This window comes from Helianthus annuus, chromosome 17, assembly GCF_002127325.2.
Source record: "Helianthus annuus cultivar XRQ/B chromosome 17, HanXRQr2.0-SUNRISE, whole genome shotgun sequence".
Classification (NCBI taxonomy): domain Eukaryota; kingdom Viridiplantae; phylum Streptophyta; class Magnoliopsida; order Asterales; family Asteraceae; genus Helianthus; species Helianthus annuus.
The window spans coordinates 64845338-64858138 of NC_035449.2; the positions used below are offsets into that span (position 1 = coordinate 64845338).

General features: G+C 35.5%; 2 long non-coding RNA genes across 9 annotated transcripts; both read left to right on the forward strand.

Moving 5' to 3' along the window:
• The first annotated feature begins 553 nt into the window (after positions 1–553).
• Positions 554–3934, forward strand: LOC110921846. Of its 3 annotated transcripts, XR_002582682.2 has the most exons (4): positions 554–904; positions 1929–1993; positions 3278–3547; positions 3635–3934. It is a non-coding gene; the product is annotated as an uncharacterized LOC110921846 (long non-coding RNA). The 3 variants fall into 3 exon arrangements; XR_002582683.2 differs by lacking the exon at positions 1929–1993 and having other exon boundaries at positions 556–904; XR_004887190.1 differs by having other exon boundaries at positions 557–1993.
• A 2813-nt stretch (positions 3935–6747) lies between these two features.
• Positions 6748–10227, forward strand: LOC110925040. Of its 6 annotated transcripts, none has more exons than XR_002584418.2 (7): positions 6748–7099; positions 7210–7308; positions 7737–7933; positions 8007–8162; positions 9216–9334; positions 9427–9599; positions 9790–9835. It is a non-coding gene; the product is annotated as an uncharacterized LOC110925040 (long non-coding RNA). The 6 variants fall into 6 exon arrangements; XR_002584420.1 differs by having other exon boundaries at positions 7859–7933; XR_002584419.2 differs by having other exon boundaries at positions 7210–7933; positions 9199–9334; positions 9790–10227.
• Positions 10228–12801: the final 2574 nt, after the last annotated feature.

The following is a 12801-nucleotide window of genomic DNA, read 5'->3' on the forward strand; positions in this document are numbered from 1 at the left end:
CAATTCGAACCCCAAATCATCATCATCAAAACCCCCAAATCATCATCATCAAAACCCCCAAATCGAACCCCTGCTCCGACCCTAAATCGAACCAAAACCCTAAATCGAACAAACCCCCAAATCGATGAGAGAGAGAGATACCGTAGAGACTAGAGAGAGAGAGAGAGGGGAGCAGCAGGAGACCATCATCATCATCATCGGAGAACGGTGGTAACGTTGGTGACGGTGGTGATGAAGGCAGAGAGAGAGATCGAGGGAGGAGAGTGTGACGGGGGTGGGTGGTTGCGACGGGGGAGGTTTGTGGTGACGATGGTGGCGGTGGTGACGATGGTGGCGGTGGTGACGGTGGTGCTTGGTGGTGGTGATGAAGGCAGAGAGGAGAGAGATCGAGGGAGGTGTGTGTGTGTGTGAAAGTGTGTTTGTGTGTGTTTGAGAAGAGAAGATGTTTTTATAAAATAAAAAAAAAACAAACTCTCTTTTCCTTACAGACTGCAGACATTTAGTCCATCTCATGCTGCAGATGTGGTCCGCACACTGCAGAACAGCACCTAACTCTATGGTCACACCTTAATTGCTTCATGTGACCGTCCACCCTCCAACTCCCAATTGGAAACCTAATCCATCACTACCTTCACCTTCACCACTTTCATCATTCCAATTTCCACCGTTCATCAACATCGATTGAAGCTTATCTTGGTTTGCTAGGTGATTTACAGCACAATTTCGAGAAAAAATGGGTGTACAGTGGTTTTGACGAAATTTCGATGTTGAATGGGTAATAACTCCGATTAAGTACATTCCAACAACCATAGCAGATTCAATTTAATCAGTTGCGTTGTCTTTTAAATTCAAACAAACATTTCTCTTTCACTCTCATAACATTTCTCAAACAAGAAAGCCAGAGGTAATTTATCATTTTTAGGCAATTTTGGTTCCGGTTACACATAGATTGTCAGTTTGTTACTGATTCGTTTTCGTCTATGTATCTGTGTGTTTGTTGTCGATTTTTGTTATAATAGCTTTTTAGGTCATTTGAAGTATACTGTTTGTTGATTTTGCTTCGTTTTAAAGGTAGTTAAAGTTACATGATGTTAGAAGTAGAAGAATGGGTAAGAATGGTAAACTAATAAAAGTTTGGATTTTTGGGAAATGTAGAGGGGGGTCATGCACACCAGGTGTTTGTTAAAATGACTAAGGGGTTATTTACTTATTTGTTCTGTACTTTCGTTTTTTGGATGTAAAGCCTCTTTGATAAATATATCAAATTTGCTGAAATTTGCCTTCATTTGATGGCAGCTCTATCAATTTCACAAGTAAACTTGTTTCTTATTCAGAGAGTGTCTATAGTTGATATTTGCTTAAGGTATCAGGTGTGTGGTCTCATATATGATGGAAAGAATGCTTAGTTTATGTTCATCATCGAGTACTGCAACTCCTAACTCTGTAAATCCCCCAATTGCTCATCTTAGACTTGGCTTAGGAGGTTTACAACTCAAGCTGTGTTCTTGCTCCATAATTTATCTATTGGGTGGAAACATAAAAAAAGCATAAAACCTTGGAAAAGGGTCAAAACTTGTCCCACGTGTAGATCTAATGCATAAAACCTCTAGAGTTCTGTTAAAAATAGTTAGAAAAACTGAATACATGTTAGATGAGTTGAGCATTATAGATAATCAGTTGAAGTCTTAACTAAAGATAAGTTACTATCATTTTGTATGTAATCATTAATCTAGTTTTAAATAAGGCTGGCTAAGCCTAAAATATGATTAAGTGATCACAAGTGGCAAGTTTCTGGAAATAGAGATCAATAAAAGAATACAGGCGAGTCTCCTGTATTAAGTTTGGACTTTGGATTGAAGTTTGGCTGCTGATTCATATTTTATTGAGTTTGTTTTTTGTGCTATTAATTATAAATTTCCATCAAGTAGACTGGAGTTGCTACTATTAAGAGTGCTGGGAGTCTCTTCTTTTTCCTTTGCTCATAGAGAAGTTGGTATGTATCCATTTAAGATCAGCAGGTCTACTGATACATTTTGCCTCGTATAATTTATTTTGAGGCCATAAAAGCACTAGGGATGAGCATATGGTACTTAGTACCGATATCGAATTTCCCGTACCGAATTTTTTTCGGTACCGATTCGATACCCACTTTTTGCCGTTTTCGGAAGCGGTACTTTCGGTTCGGTAAACTACCGCTTTTTACCTTCAAATACCCGGTACCGTAATAAACATCTTCGGTACCGGTACCCAGTTTTGACGATTTTCGGTACCGGTATTTGATAAATAGCATTTGATAAACATATCAACATAGAAGGATCATGTAGAGCTAGCAAATGATCGAGTCAGTCAAGTTGGTTAACCGGTAAAAAGAGCCAGGTTGAGTTAACACTTTGCTAAAGTTGATTTTTTTCGAAAGGTGAGTTGAGCTGACACGTTTTTAAGAATTCGATCTCTTGTATGATCAGTTAGTGACTTAGCCCTGTCAGACACAGTTGCAAAAATCATATCATTTGAATAATAACATGATTTTTCAAATAACTTGGTACACGTCAGGAGAGTTTTAACCTAGTTCAACCCAGCTGATCCTTTTCCTTTTGAGTTATTTAGCCATAACCCATTAGAGATTGTATATAACCAGACCAGCCGTCCAGCCCATTTATATAGGTCAAAAAAGGACAGGTGAGTAGAAGATGCTTACAGGCCACTTAAAATAACAGCAAAAAGAGCTGTTACAATTTCTCCACCTTGAGCCTTTCCATGTGTAACTAGAACTCTTCCAACATAAAGTTGCAAGGCACATGAGCAAATTGCAAGCTCGTATGTGAACCCGAGCCCCAATCCTTGCACAAGACTTATCAGTAGGGATGAGCGTGGTACCGGTACTTTACTAGTACCTAAAATCGTCAAAATTGGGTACCGGTACCCGTACCGAAAATGTTTGGTACGGTACCGGTATTTGAATGTAAAAAACGGTAGTTTACCGGTACCGTACTGAACCGAAAAAATTCGGTACGGTACCGGTACTAAGTACCATATGCTCATTGCTCATCCCTACTTAACAGTATACATATCTTAATGTAGCTTGCAGTTTGAATATTTTGCTAATGTTTATGAAATTGCCTGATATAAGATATTAATTTAAGCAAGCAATAAATAAGTAAAAATTAAGAAGAGGGGAAAATCTAGTGACTTGTTCAGCAATACTAGCTGCTTCAGCATAAACATCTTGAATATTCTCAGCAAGTCTGAAGAAATATATTTGATATTCCTCCTGCAGCAACAATAAATGGGCCAGTGGTTAAAGTTATGAGAGCAATCTGCCAACAGTTGATAAATTCAATTGCAAGCCCACTGAAGAATGTAGCCATGTGAGAGTGGGAGGAGAGAGGGAATGTTGAAGACGTCCTTGGGCTGAAGGGCTTTTAAATCTGAAAACCATCGAGTTTCTAGATCACCAGGGTGTCTTACTCTTACATAAGTTGAATTATATGAGGAAACTTGTTACAGCATTCTACATTGTCGGACTCGTACCACCCAACAAAGGCTTGTATGTTTTCAGTTCGGTTCATATTGATCATATGTGATATTGATCATATGTAGGTCTGGATGGCTAAATATATTCGTTTTGGTTTAGGAAATGAAGTAACAGCAATTCAAGTGACGTCACTCAAAATTGGTGATCAAGTATTGCTGAAATTACAAGGTGGTGCTACACATACTGGTGTAGATTCAAGAGCTCATCATCGAGAAATGAATTAATTGACTTGTATTTTGTATTCTTGATTTATAAATGTCTAGTTGTTAATGACATAATTTTGTTAGTAAAACAGTGAAGGATAAAAATGGGTAAGGTAAAAAACAACATAATCTCGTGTGAGTTTTTTTCTCGGGGAAAATTATTGGACCATAGTTGGGTCTTAACAGTTTGGGGAAATTATTGGACTATAGTTGGGCATTAATGGATCAAACGGATAAATAGTAGATCATATATGTCCTAATGGACCATGGTTGGTTTTAATGGATCACAACATGTAATAGTAGATCATAGATGTGTTAATGGACACAATGAGCCATAATTGATCACAACGAACAATAGTAGGTCATATACGTTTTAATGGACCATATTGAGCCATAATGAATCACAATGGGCAATACTAGATAATATATTTCTTAATGGGCAATAATATGTCATATATGTCGTAATAGACCATATTCAAGCCTTAATGAATTACAATGAACAAGAGTATATCATACATGTATTAATAGACCATATTGGATCATAATTGATAATAGCAGATCAAATCTGTATTAATAGATGATATTGGGTCATAATGGATCATAATAGATAGTAGTAGATTGTATATGTCTTAATAGAACATATTGGGCCTTGATGGATTACAATAGACAATAGTAGATCATAGTATGATCATCATACATGTCTTAATGGATCATATTGGGCCTTAATGGATCACAATAGACAATCCATACATGTCATAATACACCATAGTTGGCCTTTACCAATCACAATAGATAATAGTAGATCATATATGTCTTAATAGATCATATTGGGTCTTCACGGATCACAATAAACAATAGTAGACCCTATATGTATGAATGGACCATATTGGGCCTTGATGGATCCCAACAGCCAATGGTAAATCATATACATCTTAATTGGGCCTTGATGGATCACAATGGACAATAGTATTTGAATGGACCATGTTGGGTCTTGATGGATCTCAACGGCCAATGGTAAATCCTATACGTTTTAGTTAAGCCTTGTTGGATCACAATGGACAATAGTAAATCCTATATGTCTGAATGACCATGTTGGGCCTTGATGGATTTCAACAGTTAATAGTAAATCATATACATCTTAATGGACCATATTGGGCCTTAGTAGATCACAATGGGCAATAGTAGATAATATATTTCTTAATAAAACATATTGGGCCTTGATGGATCACAATAGACAATAGTAGATCCTATATGTTTGAATGGACTATGTTGGGTCTTGATGGATCACAACGCCCAATTGTAAATCATATACATCTTAATTAAGTGGATCACAATGGCCAATAGTAGATGTGTTGTTATATATGTGTGGCTAGGTGTGTGTCTATGTCTGTATGTTTATGGAAACGTGTGCATATGTAGGCATGTGTATGTATATGTGCTAGTGCCAGTGCCAGTGCCAGTGCCAGTGCCAGTGCCAGTGCCAGTGCCAGTGCCAGTGCCAGTGCCAGTGCCAGTGCTAGTGCTTGTGTGTATGTGTGTATGTATATGCATTAGTGTTTATGTATGTATGTGTGTATGTATATGTGTTAGTATACGTTTGTGTATATGTATATAATTAATTTTATTATGATATAGCTCAAGCTTGGCTCAATTCAGTTTTGTTTCTAAAGCTAGAGCTCGACTCGTCTGTAGTTTTTTAAGTTAGAGTGCGGCACAGGCTCAGGCTCGGTTCGTTTTGTTACTTATTAATTAAGTAATATTTATTTAAAATATTATTTTAATAAAAAGAGCTTGTTTTTGAAGTTCGAATCTTTTTTCAAGCCGAATTCTACTATCTCGCGAAATAGCTTCACTCATTCGCAAGGAAATACAATTAACCTTAAGAGTAAAATGCACGGATAGTCCCTGTGGTTTGGTGAAATTTCACCTTTAGTCCCCAACTTTTGGAAATTACACCGGTGCTCCCTGTGGTTTGACAGTTTGTTACTCGGATAGTCCCTAGAGTGGATGTCTGTTAGTTTTCTCCGTTAACTCCATGTAAAATGTAAAATGACCAACATGCCATTAGTATTAAATTAAAACACTAAAATAGATATATTAAAATTAAAGATGGGACCCACCCACCAACATTCTTACCACCAGCTGCCACCACCTGCCTCCACCACTTACCACCAGCCGCCACCACCTGCAACTCCACCAACATCAACATCTCCGCCACCTAAACTCCCTCCTCCATCCCAGTTCACTTCATCCACCACATTTAGAACGAGAGAGCGAGAGAAGGAACTGGGATTTGCAAGTGGGGGGTTTGTTTGTTATTGCTTTTATAATAAGTGGGCCCCCAAACATATATATATTTATTTAATTTATTTTGTTTTATCATATAAAGAGGGTAATTTTGTCATTTCACAGCCACTTAACTACATAAACTAACGGACATCCATCATGGGGACTATCCGAGTAACAAATCGTCAAACCACAGGGACTACCGATGTAATTTCCAAAAATTGGGGACTAAAGGTGAAATTTCACCAAACCACAGGGACTATCCGTGCATTTTACTCTAACCTTAATTTAACCGGCTTCTCATACAAAAATTTTATTTCCCGCTCAAATTTTTATACTTTCCGCCTAAAATTCCCCTAATTTTTTCCCCTCTAAAAATCCATATGAGAGCATTCCCATCCAGTCCATCATATCTAGTGTGTGGGGTTTTTAAAATGTAAAGAGTATAAAAAGTGGTTGTGAGTGGAGGAGAGATAAAATATTACTGTTCATCTGTATATTTGGGGGGACACTGTTCACCCACTATAATTTTTTAATATATATTGAAAGTGGTTGTGAGTGAAAGAGAGAGAAAAATGTAATATATATTGAAAAGGAGAGAGAAAAAGTATTTGTTTTAGTGGAAATATATTGATATAGGAGTTGTTTTTTAGTGAAATGTATGTATATTTTTAGTGGATTGGATGTGAATGCTCTGAGACTTCTCGTTTCCCATCCCCAATTGATCAAAAAATAAAAACACAAATAAACCCTATCTAATCTGATACTTCACAATTGGTGATTCCCCTCCCAATAATGTTCAACCCTTTGTTAAATCGACTACAATGCCGGCCAATCCATGCTTAATAACGTTAAGCCCTTTGTCGATGGCTACCAAATGTTCTTCATCTCAAAACCCTAGACCCAGCTCTACAACAATAAAGCAAGTATGCTACAATGCTCCGACCCGAACCCTCTTCATCTCGAAACCCAACCCATTACTTCCTGATCGAGATTTAACGGATTTTCTTCTTGTTCAAGATTCCAGTAGCGAGGCGACATTTTTTTCTTACAAATTCGGTTCATGATAGCGTAGGTAAGTTAACCTGCGTCATGCACGTTAACGTTTTTGTTTGCACTGGTCAAAGGGCATCTTTGAAAGCTAACCTGTGCCTTTCAAGTGATTTGTTTTATTTTTATGTTCAGATTAAATGCTACTTGGATTCTGATCCACTCGATGGATAGTAAGAATGTGCCTTTTTTGCTACTTCGATGGATGTCATCTACTATGATATTAGAGGTTTGGTAAGCCTTTGTTATATTTTGTTACTGTGGCATCTAAGTGAAGTATTTCAAATTAAATCACAAAATTCTTTATCATTTCCTTTTTGTCCATACTCCATAGTATAATTTTACAGCTTAGTTCTTTATTTAAAGATTGTCCATGTATAAAAAAAATACATATGCTTTTGTTTATGGCTTCACATATTCTATTACTTTTAAGAAAAAAAAGGTTTTTGGGGACTTATGAGGTCAAATTTGACTATAAGGATTTTTCATTTTGAGGAATCTGATTAAGTTAATAATATGTGAATCTATATATTTTATGGAAAATCTTAATACATCAAGTTTTCAGCACTACTTGTGGGTTCAGAAGTTGTGAAAGTATTGACTAAGTGTGTGCGTGTGAGTGTTACAATTAATTAATAATTCTAAGTGTGTACTTTGGGTAGTGGCATGCTCCATGTGGCACATACAAGCTTAAACTTACCCTTGAAGATCCTACGACCAGAAGCCAAGCATATTTATACAAAATGCAAAACCTAATTTCTTTCAACATTTTTGTCTGGATTAGTGGTTGGTTTTGTGTCAGCGTGGAAGCTTGCTAGGCTCAATGGCTCCTGGTCAACAGTTATCTGCAATTAATTAGGTGTGTATATCATTGATTTGATTCAACTATTAGGTTTAGTTTTTGGCTAATTTGAGCGAGTTATTGTTGTTAGGATTTGAAAGTGCGGTGGCGGTACCAGTGCCGGAAGAGAAACCGGTGGAGATTATAGAAGAGAAGACAACGGTTGTGGTTGAAACAAATGAGAGTTTGAATGTTTGGCAGGCCAACGAAGATAAAGTGGCTGATAATGGAACTGATTGTTCAAAGTGTAAGTTTTTTTGAAATTATTAAGTTTATGTTTTCGGCGTTTTAGTCTAACTATAACTAGATATAGTGTTTTATGATCTATATCAGCTATGGTTGAAATTTAAAAGTACTTGCCTATGAAGATATCTGTTGACTTAATTAGAGAATTTAAATAGATAATGTCAAGTTTAGGTTTTGTTAGCATATGCAAATGCTTCATACTTGAGCAAAAGAATCAATAGGCTTATTTTACCAAAACAGGTATAGAATTTTGAAATTGTTAATCACTGTTTTGTAACCTATTGCAAATTAGTTTTTGTTTAAAGGCTAGACACACACTCACCACACTACTTCCAAATTACACCTTGCTCAAGGTTAGAACTTGGGTCTTCTCCAAAGAAGCTTTGCTTCTTACCACTGAGCTACGATCCAAGTGGCAACTGCAAATTAGTTAATAATGAAAGGGTTTCTTTTTTTTTAATCAAAGTGATAACTCAAACTGCAAAATCATATGATAACTAGTGAAAAGATAGAGGGGTTAAAGGTTAAAATCCAAAAAGTTATTTGACCCTAAAAAGCTAAAACACAGAACGCAGCCACTCTTTTTCTTCTTCTCTTTTTCTTCCTGACTTCTGGTGGTCGGAATCCCGCTATAATCACGCTATGGAGCCGCTAACTAACATATTGCGAGATATGGTCGATTCGCTACGAAGCGCGCGATAGCGAACGCTATGTTCGCTATCGATAACTATGTATGAAATGAACAAATCTACTATTAAATGAATGCACAGGTAGTTATACTAAATGTAGCATAAGTTAACAGGGTGTTTGGATTAATAACATCACTTCTGCCTATTTATGGGTCAAATAAATTTTGATAATCGGTTTCATATTGGCCGTCATAACTAAGTGTCAAAAGGTAAAATAAATTTTTATTTTATTTTAATCTAATTTGATACGTGTCTGTGTCTGATTCCAGTATTTTTATATACATAATCAGCAGTTTTCAAGCACACATCAAACAAATGTCATACACATTAAAGTTCAGTGCTGTATAGTCTTGTTTGAATTGCAGGCGACTACATTGAAGACGCTACGTCTTCATAGAGATATGTTGGAAGCACTAGACAATGTATGTGAAGGCCACCTGACATTGAAGCTTGGGTTTAGCTGCCGGTGGAAATAACATACTTGGTATGCCTTTCTTTTGAAATAAGTTATGTATTTTTATGGAAATTTGAACGTATTACCGAACTTCATTTAATGTTATTCGATTTGTGGTACAGAAGTATATGGTTCTATGCATGATATTTGGTTTTTCATCTCCAGAAGCTTACTCAAACCCCAAAGGTGCCAGCTGCAGATACTGCTTATTGCTATAATGCTTCACCTTTCTTAACAAAGTCTAGTAAATGATGAAAACAAAGGAGATGCAGCTCACCCATATTTTTGTAAGAAGGTTGGTTAGTTTTTCATATTAATCTTTATCTTCTTTCTCTAATATGAAAGAGAATAAAAACTTGTATTAGTTGTGGATTTGATTTGGTTAGATAGCATACTAACAGAACATGATTCGACTAAAGTCTTGGCTTCCCACAAATGATCTAGAAATGAGCTAATACAATATTTCACCTGCTATCCTTGATCAGGTACTTGACTCGCATCTTATCTTTAACTGAAACCTATTATTAGATCGAAAACGAAAAAAATCAGTTGTTGCACGGTATTGCCCAAAGGCGAACAAGTTGCCGGTAGGATCACGTGTGGTGAGAAATTTGGATTTTCAAAGTCGCATTTACGGTGAACATTTACCAATCACAAAGAACCTGAACGCAACAAGAAGGTAATAAAAAAATGTTGAAGACATGCCTTGCTCTATTATTTGATCATAGTATTTGCAACACTTTCAAGTCAAAAAGCATCGACTATACAGACATGAAGAAAACAACCTATAAATAGTTCATAGTTTATGTGTATTATCATTTCCTTTTTCAACTTTTGTAGATAGATTTCATGAGAAATTTGTTATTACGGCTTAAACTTATGTATGAATTTTGGTTTATTATTGTTAAGATCATTTGTTTTTAGGTTTTGGTTATGTTTACTGTTGTTTTTATTATGCAAAAAATAAAAATAAAATGACGAAAATGGCTACATAGAAGCAGAATAAATACGTGTGACCAAAGCTTAAACATTGGTCACACTTAAAATTACTAAATTTCGTGTGTCTATATATAACCATTAGCCTTACCGTAGTCATTTAGTTTTTCGTTTGTGACTGAATGATACTAAACGTCACAGGAAAAGAATATTATGTGTGGCTAAAAGTTAGACAATGGTCACACTTAAAATTACAAAATTTCATGTGGCTTTATAGAATCTTTAGTCACAGCATCGTCATTTTGTTTATTTTGATGTGACGATATATTAGCAAACGTTTTGGGTAAAACAATACTATGTGTGACCAAAGATTACACAATAGCCACACTTAAAAATAAAAAAATTCATGTGCTTCACATATCTTTTAGCCACGCCTTCCTTATTTTATTTTTTTATGTGACCGAATGTTAACATACGTAATGGGCAAAATGAATATGTGTGACCAAATGTTAGATGATAGCCACACTTAAAATTATAAAGTTTCATGTGGCTTTACATAATCATTAGCCATATCATCATTACTTTGTTTTTTTATGTGACGGAATGATAGCAAACGTTATGAGAAAAGTAAATTATATGTGACCAAAGGTTACCCATTAGCCACACTTAACAACACAAAACATCATGTGGCTTTACATAAACATTAGCCACACTATCGTCACGGAATGATAGAAAACGCCATGTGAGAAAAAAAGAATGTGTGACCAAAGGTTAAACAATAGTCACACTTAAAATTACAAAAACTTTATGTGTGACTAAAGGTTAAACAATAGTCACATTAAAAAGTACAAAGTTATTTTGTGTGTCTAGAAATAGTTTTTGGCCACAATTGTAGTAAACTCATGTGACTAAATAATAAAACGACCACACTTACACTCAGGGGCGGACCTAGCATTCAACTAGCCCGGTCACGGGACAGGGCTCAACTTTGAACCGGTAGTGTAAATTTATTATTTTTTTTTATTTTTATACAAATAATACCCATAAACAACTATTAGGACACCCCTAAGACCACCCGTAGTGGGGAAGAAGAAGATGATTTTGGTTTTTGATAAATTACACATTCACCATTTTTGCAGGTTGTTGCAGAAAGGAAGGTTGAGGAAGATGAACTCTTTTTCTTAAACCAAAAAAAATAATTATTTATTACTTAGATTTGTTTTTTCTTTCTTGAAAGTTGGAAACCAACCCACGTGGCTCACTATTATTCATTCTTATATATATATATATATATATATATATATATATGTATATATATATATTAAAGAAAGCTCTCTTGATGTATGAAGACAACTATTCTTTAGGAGATTTTTATTTTATTTATTACTTCCAGTTACAATAATATTTATTAATTTATTTACTATCTACGCCAATTTTAGAAAAACGTCCATTTTAGAATAACGATTTCAAGCTATAAAAAAGAAAATGACAAATCTATTAGTTATTTGTTTTACTTTATTTATTTATTGTCGTTTTTTTTAATATTGTATCATTGCACGGTGAAAAAAATTTTTTGGGACACCCCTGAGCTAACGTTCTGGTTTCGCCACTGCTTACACTAAGTTCATGTGACTGTTGCTACCATTTAGTCACATTTAATGGATGAAATGCTTGATTACAACAACTCTTTTTGCCACATTTATTATTAACTCATGTGGCTAAAACAAACTTTTTAGTGACTATATAATAGAAATGGTCACACATACAATAAATTCATGTGACCATTGCTACCTTTTAGCTACACTTATTGTACAGAAAATCTAATTTCAACAAGAAATAGTGGTACCCTTTAGCCACACTTTTAAGTTGCTACGGCCACTAAACCCGAATGTGGCTGTATGATACCTACGATGACTTGACCTTTGGTCACACTTGAGCTGAAAAAAAAAAGTGTGGCGAAAGGTGTATGGCCACACTTTTTTTGTATGGCCGTAAGCCTTTTTTGACGTAGTGTCGAACGCATAAAAAAGGAAGACATCACACAATTTTCATACAACCACAACTATTATTATTATTATTATTATTATTATTATTATTATTATTATTATTATTATTATTATTATAGTTCGGCCTCATAAGCTTCGGATCACACGGGTGGGTTAGATCGACAAGTGAGGCATGCACGTTGGTTCAAACGGTTCGGGGCCTAGGTAAACTCACCGCAATAATGAACTGCGTTGCGTCAGAAATACTAGTAAACTCACCGCTAAGACACATTGTGCCAACAATCCTACAGAAAACAGTCAGACAATAAAATTGGGGCCTAGGTGTAGGTCTAACAACAAGAATACATTAAAACCCAAGAGGACATACAAGGGTTAATATATAGACTTCCCGGAAGCTAAAATACGCACTAAAAAGCACCCGAAACGTACTTTAAGTACATAATTTTATTAAATTCAGCTATGAATCAGCATTTAACGCATAAATATTATGCAGAAATCACGATTTATCATCCAGAATGCTTCCCGAAGTGTCGGGAATTGAAAGTGTTACAAAAA